The 17,093-nt window shown below is 43.2% G+C and overlaps 1 protein-coding gene across 1 annotated transcript in view; it reads left to right on the forward strand.

Moving 5' to 3' along the window:
* The window catches only part of TMEM38B (transmembrane protein 38B), a 138,214-nt gene that overhangs the window by 38,506 nt on the left and 82,615 nt on the right, over positions 1-17,093 (forward strand). The window lies entirely within an intron of this gene.

Below are 17,093 nucleotides of genomic sequence, written 5' to 3' on the forward strand. Positions count from 1 at the left end.
GAGCCGCGTCCATTCAGAGCGGCTGGATGACATCACCCAAATGTAATGGCTCATTCTTCCTGCTGTCTATGGAAAACACTATTTATGGTAAGCAAACCTGCTTTTTTGCTCATTTGTGGCAATTCTGTGCTGTAGTGGTCCTGCAGCTCCAATCAGTTTCTCTTTGCGCACCATACCTGATAGATATTTTTCTGCAGCCTTGTAGTATTTTTGAGGAATCCTTCTCTCTATCTTTGGCTCCTCTGCTAAAACCTGGTTCTTAATTCCCCAGTCTATTTTTGGCAGTTTACAAAGTTTATTTCATTTTTGAAGGTCTCTGCCTTTCCAGCCCCATGTCTCTCTTTTTTTTTTTTTCTGAAGTGAAGGCAGCAGTTTACCAGTTATATAAACACATATCTTCCTCCCTATCAGAATTATTCTCCTCCCTAGTCAAAACTATGTTAACATAACAGAGGGTAGCCTTGGTGCGGCTGCAGCATAGAAACTACTGCGTTCATGCAGTTAAAATCTTTGCTTTTCCAGAGAACTCCAGAAGTTTGGCATCAGTGTGTGATCCCATGGTCCACATGTGTGGTTGGTGAACAGCTGTGTTTACAGAATATATGTTACAGATTAATGACTTGGTTTTGTGTTGGTATAGACTTGAGAGGGTTCCTTTAAATAATTCTATTCTGGTATAATTCTTGTATTTTTTAGTGTTTCAGTTCTGTCCTGTACAGTGGCTTCACAGTTCTGTTTGATGTACTGTAGTACCATCTAGTGGTATCTAATGGTAATGGCAATAAGTTGCAACGTAAGCTATCATTTTTCTAGACTTGTCTTTAGTTACTCTCTATTAGGTCACTTTTTTGGGATATCTCTAGGGACCCTTGTTTCAGTTTTTATTTTATTTTGCCTAGAAATTTCAATGTTAGAATAAAACAGAAATCTGTGGAAAAATTATTTTCCACAATTTTTCTTCTGTACATTAAATTGGTCATTTTTCTGCTGACTTTTTTGAGATGAACATCGGTATATAAAAATCGTAAGCAAATAAATAAATAAATAAATAATATAACATTGAAATTCTCAGGCAAAATAAAATAAAAACTGAAAATGAAGGTTCCTAGATATCTAATTTGTTTACAGCTTTATTTGTATGTACCCTAATCTAAGCATACATTTAAGTTTAGTATTTAAATGAATTTTTATGTTCATGCAGTAAATCTAAAATAATGTTTGGAATTTCTAGGTATGTCTATAACAGTGTTTCCTAGCCTAATCAAGCTGAAGGCAATACTTTTAACAAAAATGTTGTGATGCACCCACCCTCTGTGGAGCAAATGGTACAGACATGGAGAGGACCTATGGCCAAAAAAAGAATTAGGGAAGTACTGAAAACCCCACCAATCTCTTTCAAATTTTAAAACAAAAGGGAGAGTGAGGGCAGAGACACACATGAACCTGTCACAATGGATCAGTTCTTTTTATGTACAAGTAGAGAAGAAGAGAAAATTCATTGTGGTATGGGCAGCCGGTTCAGTTAGTTATCTTAGCTGCTGCATTTATTGTCAGCGCTCCTCCACTGCTGCTGCTTCCAACACTCAGTGAGTCACATCCATTGCTCAGTGCATGCTTTCCCTGTTTTACTCAGCCTGAGATAAGACAGAGGCCAAAAAGACTCAAAAGGGGGAGGCTCAGGCAGGGGAAGAGGAAGAGGTGCTGTGTTCATTGCATGTGCTGCACAAATCGGGGCATGCCTATCCATATGTCAAAGCTCAGCCTATAGTAAGGAAGGAGAGGCATGCTTGATGACTCATAGTCTCAGAAAGGCACTCATGTGCATTTAAGAGCCATTGCTCATATGTCTTGTTGCTGCAAGATGCTGAGTGAAGAACCCAGGTACTAGTCCGGATTTGAGCATCGAACAGTGGTAACTTTTCCATGGCACACCTGATCAGGACTGTGGCACACTGGTTGGGAAACACTGATTTAGTGACATAATACATTGATTAACCAAAAATGACTCCCATTTGTTCCTTCATATGGAAGATAAAAAATTGGTAAATTAGTGGAGACATTACACACATAATGCATAAATGTTAGATTGAAAATAATCTGCAAAACAAGAACATAACAATATATTTATTTATTTAATGGTTTTATATACCGACATTCATCAATGATGTCACATCGGTTAACAGTAAACAATAAACTACGCTTAAGTTGCGTTTGACAAGAAACAGGAGAACAAATATATGCAATGCCATGAACAGTATATATGACAGAATGATTAACTATATAAGGATATATGAAGGTTCAAGTTAACTATATATGGAAATATAAGAGTACAAGGAAACCTTCAGTCAGGAAGATTAATTAAAGATGGAAATATGAATACATGAGGTGGGAACTATATACACAGCACAAAAATTACTAACAAGATTGCTTCATGTATACAAAGATTCTTCAAGTATATTAGGGGAAGGTTATGTCAGACTGATAGTCCATCAAGCTCAGCATCCTGTTTCCAAGAGTGGCCAATCCAAGTCACAAGTACCTGGCAAGTACCCAAACTTTAAATAGATCTCAAGCTACTATCTCGTATTAATTAATAGCAGTTTATGGATTTTTCCTCTAGGAACTTATCTAAACCTTTTTTAAACCCAGTTATACTAACTGCCATAACCACATCTTCTGGCAATGAGTAGCAGAGCTCAACTATGCCTGAATGAAAAAGAATTTTATTCGATTTGTTTTAAATGAGCTAATTGCTAACTTCATGGAGCGCCCCTAGTCCTTCTATTATCCGAGAGAGTAAATAACCAATTTACATTAACTTTTTCAAGTCCTTTCATGATTTTGTAGACCTCTATCATATCCCCCCTCAGTCGTCTCTTCTCCAAACTGAACAGCCGTAACTTCCTTAGCCTTGCCTCATAGGCAGCTGTTCCATGCCACATCATTTTGGTCGCCCTTCTCTGCAGTTTCAACAGTGCAACTATATATTTTTGTGGTGCGGCGACCAGAATTGCACACAGTATTCATGATGCGGTCTAACCATAGAGTGATACAGAGGCATTTTGACATCTATCATTTTGCCATTCCGTTCTTAATAATTCCTAACATTGTTTGCTTTTTTGATCGCCACAGCATCCTGAGCTGACAATTTCAATGTATTATCTACTATGATGCCTAGATCTCTTTCCAAGATAGAACCTAACATGTGTAACTACAGCAAGGATTATTTTTCCCTGTATGCATCACTTTGCACTTGTCCACATTAAATTTCATCTGCCATTTGGAAGCCCAATCTTCTAGTCTCGCAAGGTCCTCCTGCAATTTATCACAATCTACTTGTGATTTAACTACTCTGCATAATTTTGTGCCATCCGCAAATTTGATCACCTCACTCGTCGTACCCCTTTCTAGATAATTTATAAATATATTAAAAAGCATTGGTCCAATTACAGATCCCTGAGGCGCTCCACTGTTTACCTTTTTCCGCTGTGAAAACAGATCATTTAATCCTACTCTGATTCCTTTCTTAAAAGCTTCTCATGCAGGACTTTGTCAAATGCCTTCTGAATATCCAAATACACCACATCTACCGGTTCACCTTTGTCGACATGTTTATTCACCCGTTCATAAAAATGTAGGAGATTTGTAAGGCAAGACTTCCCTTGGGTAAATCCATGCTGGCTGTGTCCTATTAAACCATGTCTATCTTGGTGTTTTGTGATTTTATTTTTTAAAACAGTTTCCACGATTTTTCCCGGCACTGAAGTTAGGCTCACCGGTCTGTAGTTTCCCGGATCACCCTGGAGCCCTTTTTAAATATCTGGGTTATATTGACCATCTTCCAATCTTCAGGTACAACAGATGGTTTTAATGATAAGTTACAAATGAATTGAAATAGGTCTAAAATTTCATTTTTTAGTTCTTTTAGAACCCTGGGGCGTTATACCATCTGGTCCAGGTGATTTTCTACTCTTCACTTTGTCAGTCTGGCCTACCATATCTTCCAGGTTCACTTCATCTGAATCATCACCCTTGAAAATCTTCTCCAGAACGGGTATCTCCCTATCTATATGCTCAGCCATTTTCTTCTTTATGATAGTTTCTACCATTTTGCATGGCACAGCCATCAGACTCCCTGGTCTGTAGTTTCCTGGATCACCCCTTGATACCTTTTTAAAAACTGGCGTTATGTTGGCAACCTTCCGGACTTCAGGTACCATAGACAGTTTTAATGATTGTTTAGAAATTACTAATAGGTCTGCAATTTAATTTTTCAGTTCTTTCTGCACTCTGGAATGTATACTATCAGGTTCAGGAGATCTGCTACTCTTTAGTTTTTCAATTTGCCTTATTACATTTTCCAGGTACACTGAGATTTAATTCAGTTCTGCTGAATCATCACCTTTGAATATCATTTCTGCCATGGGTATCTTTCTTACAGCTTTCTTAGTGAAGACCAAAGCAAAGAATTCGTTTAGTCTCTCTGCTATGGCTTTGACAACCCTAAGCACCCCTTTTATCCCTTGATGAAGCTTTTTACTTGAATATACCTGAAAATTATTGCTTCTTTGGCAAGTTTCTTTTCAAGCATTCTTTGACTTCCTTTTCATTGCATTGCATGTAACTTGCCAGTGCTTATGTCATTCCTGTTTTCTTAATTTCGATTTCTTTTTCATTTCTTATAGATGTTCTTTTAGCTATTATAACCTCTCTCACCTCACCATTTAACTATGTCTTCCTTCCATCTTTTCTTATGCATGGAATATGTCTGGGCTTCCAAGATAGTATTTTTAAACAATGGCCATGTCTGATGCAATTGCTTAACTTTTGTAGCTGCTCCTTTAAGTTTTTTTCCTAACCATTTTCCTCATTTTATTTGAAAGTTAAATTCTGTTGCAGTAGATTACTTCAGTTATTAAGTTAGATTTGATCATGTTCTGATCACTATTGCAAGTGGCTCTAACACTGTTACCTCTCGCACCAAATCCTGTATTTCCACTAAGCACTAGGTCTAAAATAGTTTCCATTCTTGTTGATTCTTGTACCAGCTACTCCCTAAAACAGTCATTTATTTAATCTAGGAATGTTACCTCTCTTGCATGTCCTGATGTGTGACATTCATCCAGTTAATACTGGGTTAATTGAAATGGCATTGACTTGTATATTGGAAATAACCAACAATACAAACAAAAAAGGAGTTAAACATCTGATTCAAAGATATGTCTAAAGAGGAATGTTTTTAGTGTCTTTTTAAATGCTTGAGAATTAGTCATGATCCGTAGCTGGGTAGGCAGTGTGTTCTAGAGGAGAGGGCCAACTGTATAGAATACTCTCTCATGTGTCTCGACCAGATGAACATGTCTCATCTGAAGCCTTTTCCAAACTTTGTATCTCAGAACCAAGGCAGCTTGCTTCATCCAAATAACCACTCTTTAGCTCTGTCAACATGGATGTCGAAAACACATTAGTTTCTTGTTTAGGATGTTCAGAAACAATTTCTCAGATGCCAGTAGCATCAAGAAAAGCATTAACCAAAATGCTTTCAAGTAGAAGAGATTAATGATGTATTACATAGTCAAGGGCATACATGCCTTTATCCCAGGACAATGCTAAATATACACAAGAAGAGGACCTATTCAACGAATAAATCTGTTTATTCATATATATATTCATTCATATATATTCATTCATATATATATATATTCATATATATATTCATTTATCCCAGGACAAGCAGGATGATAGTCCTCACATATGGGTGACATCACTGGACAGAGCCCTATCATGGAAAACTTTCTGCCAACGTTTGTAGAAACGTTTGACTGGCACACTGAGCATGCCCAGCATGCCATTATCCCTCGAGCCACAGGGGACTCCCTTCAGTCTCTTTTTTTCCACGCTGCAGTTAGCCTCGCGGTCAGGAGCCCTGTGTGATTTCTCTCACAATATTTTCTTCAGAAAACTTTCCCTTCATAGGAGTCTCCATTCTCGGGTTATTTTTCTTCGATCGGTGACCATACCAATTATTCGCGGTCGATACCAATCCTAAGTTTCCTCGGTGACCATGGGCCATCGACGGCTGTCCGGCCTTAAATTTGTCATTATAGCAACTGGGTTCAAAAAATGCCCAAATTGCCCTTGCACAGTGTCAATCACCGACCCCCACATCGAATGTGTTCTATGCCTAGGTGTGCAGGAGATAGTTTCTTTGTCCTCAATGCCCCGAGATGACTTTAAAAGGTAGACGGGCCCGTCTAGAAAAAATGGAGCATCTCTTTAAAATTCAACTGCTTCCATCGACATCGATGCAGTCTTCACCAGCAGGAGTTTCCAAAAAGGTAATCATAAAAACCTGCCGAGTACACTATTTCCGACTCCGCCCAAGGCATCGACTAAATCTGCTTCGGTACTGGAAAAAAGAACCGAGCACAGAGAGAAGCATCAACACCGGCATCGGGAAACATCAGGTGCGGGATCCGATCCGGGAGCGGGCTTGATGGCTATTGAACCACCCCCCAAGAAGGCCAGGGTAGAAGAATCGTCGATGCCCTCAACACCACAAAATCCTAGGCAATCCCTACCGAAATCAGTGCTAGGTACCGTGCCCCCACAGGGACCTGTGGAGGAGCCGGTTTTGCCTACTCTGCCACCCCCTATAGCTGCTCTGTCTTCATCAGCTATAAGGGAGGAACTGGACAGATTTATCAGCCAGGCAGTTGTTGATGCCCTTTGAGAGCTTCATCCACCGATGCCGGTTCCCACTCCTCCACCGATGCCGGTTCCCACTCCTCCACAGATGCCTGAGCCATCGATGCTCACAACACTGCTATCTAGGCTTGATATTTTGATCGCTGTGATGCCGACGCAATCTGCGCCATCAATGCCAAAGACACCGATCAAACACCCAAAAGACCCGATACCGATGCCGGGCTCTTCGGACAACGGAGGCTCCGACTCTGACCAACAACCATCGACACCTCAGCCGATGCCAGAACTGTCGGGACTCTCGGGATCGAGATGTCAGATTCCACCATTGATGCCATTGATACTGCATCCATCACCACTGATGCCACCGAGGCATAAACAAAAACCACTGATGGATTCATCGAAGACCATGCCTCCATCGATGCCATTCTCACTTTCTCCTTCTAGTCCACATCCACACACCTTATCAGACACCTGGGAGGATGTGTACACTGATTCTTCTACGGAAGACATCTTGTCGGACCCTTCCCCACCAGAGAAAAGGAGAAAATCACCTCCTGAGGACCTCTCCTTCTCAGACTTTGTTCGAGAAATGTCTGAGACAATCGCCTTTCAATTGCTTACAGAAGAGGATACAAGGCACAGGACTTTGGAAGTCCTCCAATTTGTGGATGCTCCTAAAGAAATTGTTGCCATACCAGTATATGAAGTGCTAGTTGACCTTTCAACATTGCCTGTGGAAACAGACCCTGCACTATACCAGCGGTAAACAGGAGGACAGATGCCACATATAAATGTGTTTTTATCAATTGTCCCACTTTCTTCTTCTTCTTCCTATTCTCCCAGTTGTATTCTTCCTTGTTTATTGTAACTACAATTCCTTCACCTGTTTAGTTGCTTAAGTTCTCTGTTCAACACACGACTTGTTAAATGTAAACCGGTTTTGCGACCCCTGGTCGTGAAAGCCGGTATAGAAAATAGCAAAATAAAATAAATAAAATATTTGGTGCAGCACATACCTGGATTTCAAAAAACTCAGCTCCCACATCAATCTGTTGTGGTAGTCTGCGCAAAAAAGGTCAAAGAGAATTCAACCACACTCTTCCGCACCTCCTGGAAATGAGCAAAAATTCTTAGATAATTTAGGATGGAAAATGTTCCATGGTTTCATGCTCCTATCCAGAATTGTATCATACCAATTATTTATTTATTTATTTATTTATTTATTTAACAGTTTTTTTTATACCGACCTTCATAGTAGATAACCATATCAGATCGGTTTACATTTTAACAAGGGTAAAAAACTGAGGTAACAATACTGGTAAACAATAGATAACAAAAGGAAAAAGGAATAAGTCAAAGTTACAATCAACAAGGAATGGAAAAAACTTGGAGGCTTAAAGACAAGCTGGAAGGAAGATAAAGGCAGGTAGAAAAAATATAACGTGATATGAATAATTTAACGGGTTAGATCATATATATGACGCAATACCAAAGAAATTTGTGGAAACAAATGCAAGAATTCTCTGAAACCCTTCCACAACAGCATCGAGACACCTTTACTTCTATTATACATAAACGTCTAGAAGCTGGCAAACACGAGGTACGTGTGCTGCCTATGACTCATTCGAGACATCCTCCAGAATGGCAGCGACTGGCATTAGTGCCTGAAGATGGGCATGGTTAAAGGCATCCGACCTCAGGCCTGAGGTGCAAGAAAAATTGGCTGATCTTCCTTGCACAGGTGAGAACCTGTTTGGTGAAAAAGTGCAAGATGCAGTTGCGCAGCTGAAGGATCATATCGAAACTTTGCGCCAATTCTCTATAATTACTGCAGAGACTCCATCTTCTGCAAGGCGGCCATCCAGGAAAGATACCAGAAAGCCTTTCTATCGACCATGCAGGTATTATCCACCAGCTCCTCATGGTAGATCAACAAGGCCATCACAAAGGAGCCATCCCAGACAGCCAAAAGCATCCAGGCCTCAACCTCCTCCTCAGACAGGCCAAGCATCTGGGTTTTGAAAACCTCCCAGAGAACAGCAGCCACTTCAGAAACTCAATTCAAAATTTACCAGTTGGAGGCTGGGTTTCATACTTTCTACCCAATTGGATAAACATCACATCAGATCAATGGGTTCTATCCAATATAACACAAGGTTATCATCTGGATTTTCTCACAGTACCCAGAAATTCTCCACCAAACTCCCTCTGGGTTCACAAAGATCATACCACTCTTTTAGAAACAGAATTATCCACCCTACTGAGAGCCAGGGCCATTGAACCAGTTCCCTGACCTCAGCAGGGCAGAGGATTCTACTCCCACTATTTTCTCATTCCAAAGAAAACAGGAGGACTACATCCCATCATAGACCTCCGAAATCTCAACAAATTTCTACGGAAAGAAAAATTCAGGATGGTGTCCTTAGGCATCATGCTTCCTCTTCTTCAAGCAGGAGATTGACTCTGTTCTCTGGATCTTCAAGACGCTTATGCTCCCATTCCAATATTCCCTCCTCATCGCAAATTCCTGCGTTTCCTGGTGGGTCATCACCACTTTCAATACCGGGTTCTGCCATTCGGACTTGCATTGGCACCCCGAGTATTCACAAAGTGCTTAGCAGTGGTGGTGGTCCAGTTATGCAAGAAAAGCATATACGTTTTTCCTTATTTATTTATTTTATTTAGTAACTTTTATATACCGACGAACGTTGGGAACATCTCGTCGGTTTACATATAACAGAACTGAGCAACAGGCTTTACAATTTTTGCGTAATTAGATAATTAAATAAGGAACATGCAGAGCATACAAATAACAGATTAGATTATATAAGTAAAATTATAAAAGTGTGATACATGAAAGAGGTTATCTAAAAGGGGGTGGGGGGTGGGGAGGGGGAGATTCTGATATATAGGGGGGTATCCACAATTAAAGGAGGTATATATACACGTGATTGGGAACAAATTTTTTATATATAAGTGGATGCTTATCAAGAGCCAATCAAACCAAGGAGCTCTCGACTCTCTCAAAGTCACAATCAATCTGCTTCACTCGTTGGGATTTCTTATCAACTACCAAAAATCTCATCTCATACCATCTCGCCTTTTACATTTCATCAGAGTAGAATTGAACACCACCGTGTCAAAAGCCTTCCTACCAAAAGACCGCGCAGACACACTCTCCAAATTAGCGAAATCTCTGCGTGCAAAAACAACGGCTACAGCCCATCAGTTTCTAACTCTGCTGGGCCACATGGCTTCCACAGTCCACGTCGCCCCTCTGGCCAGATTAGCCATGAGAATAACGCAATGGACTTTGAGATCACAGTGGCTCCAAGCCATTCAACCACTGCCGTCTCCAATTCAAATAACCCACCAGTTACGTTCATCTCTCCTCTGGTGGACGAACACAAACAACTTGCTAACAGGCCTAGCGTTTCAGCAACCAGTTCCACAAGTGACCTTAACTACAGATGCATCCACCTTAGGTTGGGGAGCGCATGTAGAAAATCTTCAGTCTCAAGGTACTTGGACAAAACTCGAAACAACATTTCAAATCAATTTCCTTGAGCTTTGAGCTATACGTTATGCTCTCTATGCATTCAAGGACTGCCTTTCACACAAGACTGTTCTTATACAAACGGACAACACTGTTGCCATGTGGTACCTGAACAAACAGGGAGGTACAGGCTCTTATCTCCTTTGCCAAGAAGCTGCGCAGATTTGGGACTGGGCCCTAACACATTCCATGTTGCTCCAGGCCACTTATCTAGCAGGCATACACAACATAGTTGCGGATCGCCTCAGTCGTCAGTTCCAACCCCACGAGTGGTCCCTGGATCCGGCAGAAAAGACCAGACTCTTTCAACGATGGGGTCAAACAAGGATCTACTTCTTTGCATCTGAACTGAATCACAAAGTGGACAGATTCTGCTAACTACACAAGCAGAGAAACCAGTCTAGCCATGGACGCCTTTGCTTGTCCCTGGAACTCAGGCCTTTTATACACGTATCCCCCGATACCACTCATAGCAAAAACTCTAATGAAGCTACAACAGGACAAGGGGTCAGTGATTCTCATAGCTCCTTATTGGCCTTGACAAGTATGGTTTCCCATACTTCTCGACCTCTCAATCAGAGAACCAATTCGCCTGGGCTCAGCACCTACTCTCATAACTCAGGACCAGGGCAGGTTGCGCCACCCTATCCTTCACAGCCTGGATGTTGAAAGCTTGATTCTGCAACCACTCAATCTTTCAACTAATGTCTCTCAGTGCTTGTAGCTTCACTTAAGCCTTCTACACAAAAATCCTATCGTTATAAGTGGAAAAGATTCACCATGTGGTGCACACGGAAAAGTACTGATCCCTTTTCCTGCCCCACGTCATCTTTATTAGACTATCTCTGGCACCTTTCAGACTCTTGTGTCCAGATTTCGTCAGTAAAGGTACACCTGAGTGCAATCTCAGCTTACCACAAGGGAGTAGGGGATGCCCCGATATCAGCGCAACCCCTTGTCAGTAGATTTATGAGAGGTTTAATTCAACTAAAACCCCCTTTACGGCCACCAGTCACAGAATGGGACCTTAATGTAGTCCTAGCAAGGCTCATGCATTCTCTTTTTGAGCCCATAGACTCCTGCGATGTTAAATTTTTTACATGGAAAGTTCTCTTCCTAGTAGCTATTACATCTGCTAGAAGAGTTAGTGAGTTACAAGCACTTGTAACATACTCACCCTACACCAGGTTCCTACATGACCGAGTGGTCCTGCGTACTCACTCTAAATTCCTTCCCAAAGTGGTTACAGATTTCCACTTAATCTATAAATTTGTCCACATTCTTTCCAAGACCTCACTCTAACCAAGGCAAAAGAGTTTTGCACACCTTGGACTGTAAACGCACGCTAGCGTATTATCTAGATGGCACTAAAGCCCATAGAAAATCCACCCAGCTCTTTGTTTCTTTTGACAAAAACAAACCGAGTATGGCAGTGGGCAAACAAACTCTCTCCAATTGGCTATCAGATTGTATAGACCTGCTATGAGAAAGCAGGCCTTTCTCTCCAGGGTCGAGTAAAAACGCACTCAGAGAAATGGCAACCTCAGTAGCACCTCAGCACACTTATCATTCCGTACCGTTTGCTGATATCTGCAAAGCTGCAACATGGAGCTACCTGCACATATTTGCAGCTCATTACTGCTTGGACACGGAAGGACGACACGATTCCATCTTTGGACAATCTGTCTTAAAGAACTTATTTCCAGTATAATCCCAACTCCTTCCATTATGCCCTGCGTCCGCACGGCCCCCTCTCTATCTTTTCTTCAGTTACTTCAATTGGACTTTTTTGTTGTTCAAGAATTTTTTTCCACCTAATTTTCAGCAGGGTCCTTTCATTGTGGGACCCCATGGTCTTTTTGTTCCCCTTTTAGTGTCTGATGGGTTTTCAGTCATTTTTTCTAAATTTCCTTTCACCCTCATGCCCAACTATTACACCGGTCTTATGTACTAAGGGGCATAGACTGCTTATGTCCATCAAGTCATTCGATTTGTTGATGTTTCGTGCGGTCGTTGAAAAGCAAATCAGCGGCTTCAAATGATGCCCCCTGGTGTAACAGCATCATTTCTATCACAGGATCCCCATGATAGATGTCCTCTGCCTGGAGGCATCACCTGATATCCTGGATTGTCACCAGTGCACAACCATGATCTCAAAGCTCTTTGGGCATTGCAAGACTGGTCCATTGGAATATGCATCAAAAGCATCGATATCAGTGGACCTGGGAGCTACACTGGATGCTCGTGATGCAACAAAATCGAGGGGTTATCGAACTCCATCAGTTTTGATTGTTGCGAAGGACAGGGAAATAGGCTGTTGCATGCCTCTTCCCACCTGAAGAAGGGTCAGATTCTACCTTTACGGTTCTGTCATTGAAGAGTTCCAATGCTTAGCATCAAGTAAAGGGGAAGAAACATGTGCATTGGTCTCCATCTGTGCATGTTGCCAGGAGTGGCAATATTTTTGCTATGGCTGTGACTCTCCCGAAGCAGACCTGCAGAGATGAGAGCTCATCGCTATGAAGGCCCAGGAACCACATCAGTCTCCCAGGGTCCAGATGTCAGCCATAGACAGGCCCCTGTTTTCCCAGAAAGACATGGCCACCTCTCCTGCCTCCCAGTTGATGTTGGCATCCTCAGTTTTTGAGGAGGAGCTGGGAAGAAAGATCCAACAGGCCTTGGATTCCAGCTGAGGAGGCATTATCCTCCATCCCCTCAGTCTCATACACAGATGATCCCTTGTGCCTGCCACAGCCAGCACAATAGCCAAAACCTTGGATGTGATTTTAACTGGATCACGGCGAGCATAGCCCATATCATATAGTCCTTGTCCTGGTGGCGAGAGAATTCCAGTAAGACCAGAGGCATACCTTTCCGAATTCCTCCAGCCCAAATTATCCTGACCATGTCCAACCTGGGATGGAGAGCCCGGGGCTCTTCATTCAAGGCTTTTGGTCTGGTCAGGAAAAGCTTCATCAGATAAACTTTCTGGAGCTAAAAGCTATTTAGTATGGTCTGAAGGCTTTTAGAGATCGGTTGGTCAAGAAAATGATCCTGGTCCAGGTGGACAGTTGAGTAGGGATATTTTACATCAGCAAACAAGGAGGCACAGGATCATATTTTTTGTATCAGGAGACTCTCCACATGTGGAGTGGACAGTGTCTCGGGGCATGGTCCTTGGGGTCACATATGTGGCAGGCAAGGAGAATGTCTTGGCGGACAGATTGAGCATGATCATGGAACGCCATGAATAGTCCTTTGACTGGAGGGTAGCAAACTGGATATTCTGCGAGTGGGCCACATCCGTAGTAGATCTATTTGCATCTGCTCAAAACAGGAAGATCCTTCTCTTCTATTTCTGGAAGGGGACATCAGGTAAGTTAATCTCTGATGTCTTTGACTTCAATTGGAGCAAGAGCCTGCTGTACATGCATTTTCTGATAGCGCTTGTTGCGAAGACTTTTGAAGCTTAGAGAGGACTGGGGGACCATGATTCTAATAACCCCATTTTGGCCAAGACAGTTTTATTTCCCATTTCTTAGGAACATGTCCATCAGGGAACCAATCAGGCTAGGGAATTCCCCAGATCTCATCATATTTGATTGGGGGTAGTGGCATCATCATCCCAACATCAGTTCCCTGGCTCTCTGTTTGGATGTTTAGAGGGTAACTTGGATCTGAGTTAGCCATGCTGTCATGGGAACTGTCCATCAGGGCCCGGGAGGCGGAACTTGTTAAGGAGAGGTCAGAGTTTTGTTTCCTCTGCGGCTGCGCGTGTGTTCCCGCGCAGGAAGTAAGTCTGTTTCTTTCCGCGTGCAGGATCGCACGCGGAGCTCACTTCTCTTCAGAGAATATCTAAAAAACAGAGTCGTCCCCCCAGCTTTAAGCCTTGCCCTTGTGGTCGGATCATGTCCGTAACAGACGGACAAGATCATTGTTATCATTGCCTAGGGCCAGAGCACATCCAGGCCGACTGTGAGAACTGCGGCCGGATGTCTCAGAGGACCCGACGTCAGAGGGCCAGGAAGATCCAAGATCTACACCGGGGCCGTCTAAAATATCAGCCCAACCAGCGAGAAGAGCGTCGTCCTTGGATTAAAAACTCTCCAGACCTGGAGAGTTTAAGGAAAAAGGAAGGGATTGGAATTTGTCACCGCACCCGACCCCAAGCGGCTCCCAGGGATCTGGCCCGCCGGCGCAGGTGCAAGGTGCTGAAAACGGTGTCAGGAACACTCGACGCATAGGTCGTTGAAGTCTGCGCGCGAAGCGCATGTTTCGACGCATCATACGAAGCAGACGCAACCTGCATCGAACCCGAAGCAACCTGCATCGAGACAGGAGCATGCATCGAGACCGGAGCAGCCTGCGTCGAGACCACTACAGTCTGCGTCAACATCGGCGCAGAGTGCGTCAAGACTGGAGCAGCTGGCGCTGCGAGTACTACAACCGATGCCAACCCGGACGCAACCGGCTCAGATACAGTCGAAGCAACCGGCGCATACTCCGCCTTCGACTCCACATTCGATGCTACAGGCGTGAGAGGAGGCATTCCTCCAGACACTCAACATCTCTGAAATCCACGCCAACACAGAAAAGACACAAGACATCACGCCTCCATAAAAAACATGAGTCCTCCAGGAGAAGTCATGCCCATCGGCATTTACAAAAGAAGGGGAATACATCGGATAGAGAGGTTTCGGAGTCTACTTCATCGCTTCATGCCAGAACCTCAAAACATTCTTCGGCTTCGGAAAGAGATGTAGTCAGCATTTCTTCTTCCTGGACATCCTCTTCTTCGTTCTCACGTTCTTCTGAACAGCTTCCCCTTCATCTCACTCATCTTTTTCTTCTTCGACAGGATAACCTTCAGAACCCCCGGACCAACCACAGAACCGTAGTCTCCTCCTGAGGATTTATCTTATCCTAAGTTTTTGGATAAACTTGGAACCATCCTCCACTTAGAGGTCCAGAAAATACCTGACCCAAGGTTGGAAACACTTGGTCTTCTGAAAATCTTTGATGCTCCAGGGGAGCCAGCTTCACTACCTCCACGGGAAGTACTAGACACGGTCCTTTGAAAGTCGTGGAAAACCCCACATACCCTTTCTGCACTGTCGCGAAAGACCAATTTAAAGTTCTGTATGCCAAAAGCATCTTACTATACTGTGCCACAACTTCCACACACATCCATCGTGGTGGAATCGGCTATGCAGCGCTCCAAGAGATCAAAGTTACATACCTCTTACCCTCCGGGAAAAGATAATCATATACTAGGTGAGTTTGGACGGAAAATCTACCAAAACTCTATGCTGGGAGCGCGAATACACACTCACCAGTTCTACATGATACAATACATGTATGAATGCATTCAAGCTACTAAAGGTCTGCTTTCCTCTACGGCACAACCAACTCCACAGCCCCTCCAAGACATGGAGGAATGCTCCAGACACGTACTACGGGCAGTTTATGAGGGCTTTGAAAACTCTTCGAGAGCTTCAGCTACAGGGCTTGCAGCTCGACGGTTAGCATGGCTCAGAGCTAGTGCTATTAGTGAAGACCTTCACGACAAGCTCACAAATTTACCCTGCACAGGGGACAATCTGTTTGGGGAGAGATTCCAAACTACTGTCACCCAGCTAAAGGAGCAAGCTGTAACAGTAAAGTCGCTGATGACCCCATCTTCATTTTCCTCTGCATGCCGATATTTTGGTAACAATCGGCGCCAACCCTTTGCTAGACGGCCGTATCGTTCTTTTCAACCTTATCAGCAACCTTCATACCCACCGTATCAAAGGCAGCAGACTCAACAACAACAACAATCACAAAATAGGAGGGGGAAGCCACGGACCCAGAGGCAACAAGCGCAAAAGCCGGCAGCCCCAATAAAGTCCACACAGTCTTTTTGAAGTTAGTCTCCACTACTACATCATGCACCCCCGGGCAGACTTCCACAATGCCTACCTGCATGGGAAGCGATCACTTCAGACCAGTGGGTTCTCGATATAGTGAAACAGGGATATCAACTCCAATTTACAACGAAACCCCTCCTCCCTCATTTACAACATCAGTCAATACAAAAGTATCACCCTCAACTCGGACAAGAGGTCTCCATGCTTCTACAACAACAAGCAATCTGAGTTGTCCCACAGACAACCCTGAACACAGGGTTTTACTCCCCATATTTCCTCATTCCAAAGAAATCGGGAGGACTCCGTCCAATCCTGGATCTCCGGGACTTAAACAAGTATCTAATCAAAGAGAAATTCAAAATGGTGTCCCTCAAGTCCATTCTTCCCCTTCTGCAACCAAACGATTGGATGTGCTCAATAGACTTGAAGGATGCCTATACACATATTCCCATCCATCTGTCCTCGTGGCAGTACCTCTGCTTTCAATACAAGCAGCAACATTACCAATACAAAGTTCTCCCCTTTGGACTCTTGACAGCGCCCAGAGTCTTCACCAAGTGTATGGTAGTAGTGGTTGGCTCACTTACATCAGAAAGGAATGAAAATCTTTCCATATCTGGACGATTGGCTCATAGTAGCTCCGAGCCCGTAGAAGTTAGTAGAGCAATTTCAACAAATGATAGAATGTCTGAACGGTCTGGGACTGATAATCAATTACCACAAATCGAACTTGAAACCAACTCAAATTCTACAATTCATTAGTGCTCGACTAGACACTATATGCATCAGAGCATTCCTACTGGAAGACAGAAAACTCGAAATGTGTCGCCTACTACGGATTCTTCTCCGCACGCACAAACTGACGGCAAGACAAGTCCTGACAGTGCTGGGTCATATGGCAGCAGCCATCTTCACTGTTC

This window comes from Rhinatrema bivittatum, chromosome 1 (assembly GCF_901001135.1).
Source record: "Rhinatrema bivittatum chromosome 1, aRhiBiv1.1, whole genome shotgun sequence".
In the NCBI taxonomy this organism is placed as follows: Eukaryota; Metazoa; Chordata; class Amphibia; order Gymnophiona; family Rhinatrematidae; genus Rhinatrema; species Rhinatrema bivittatum.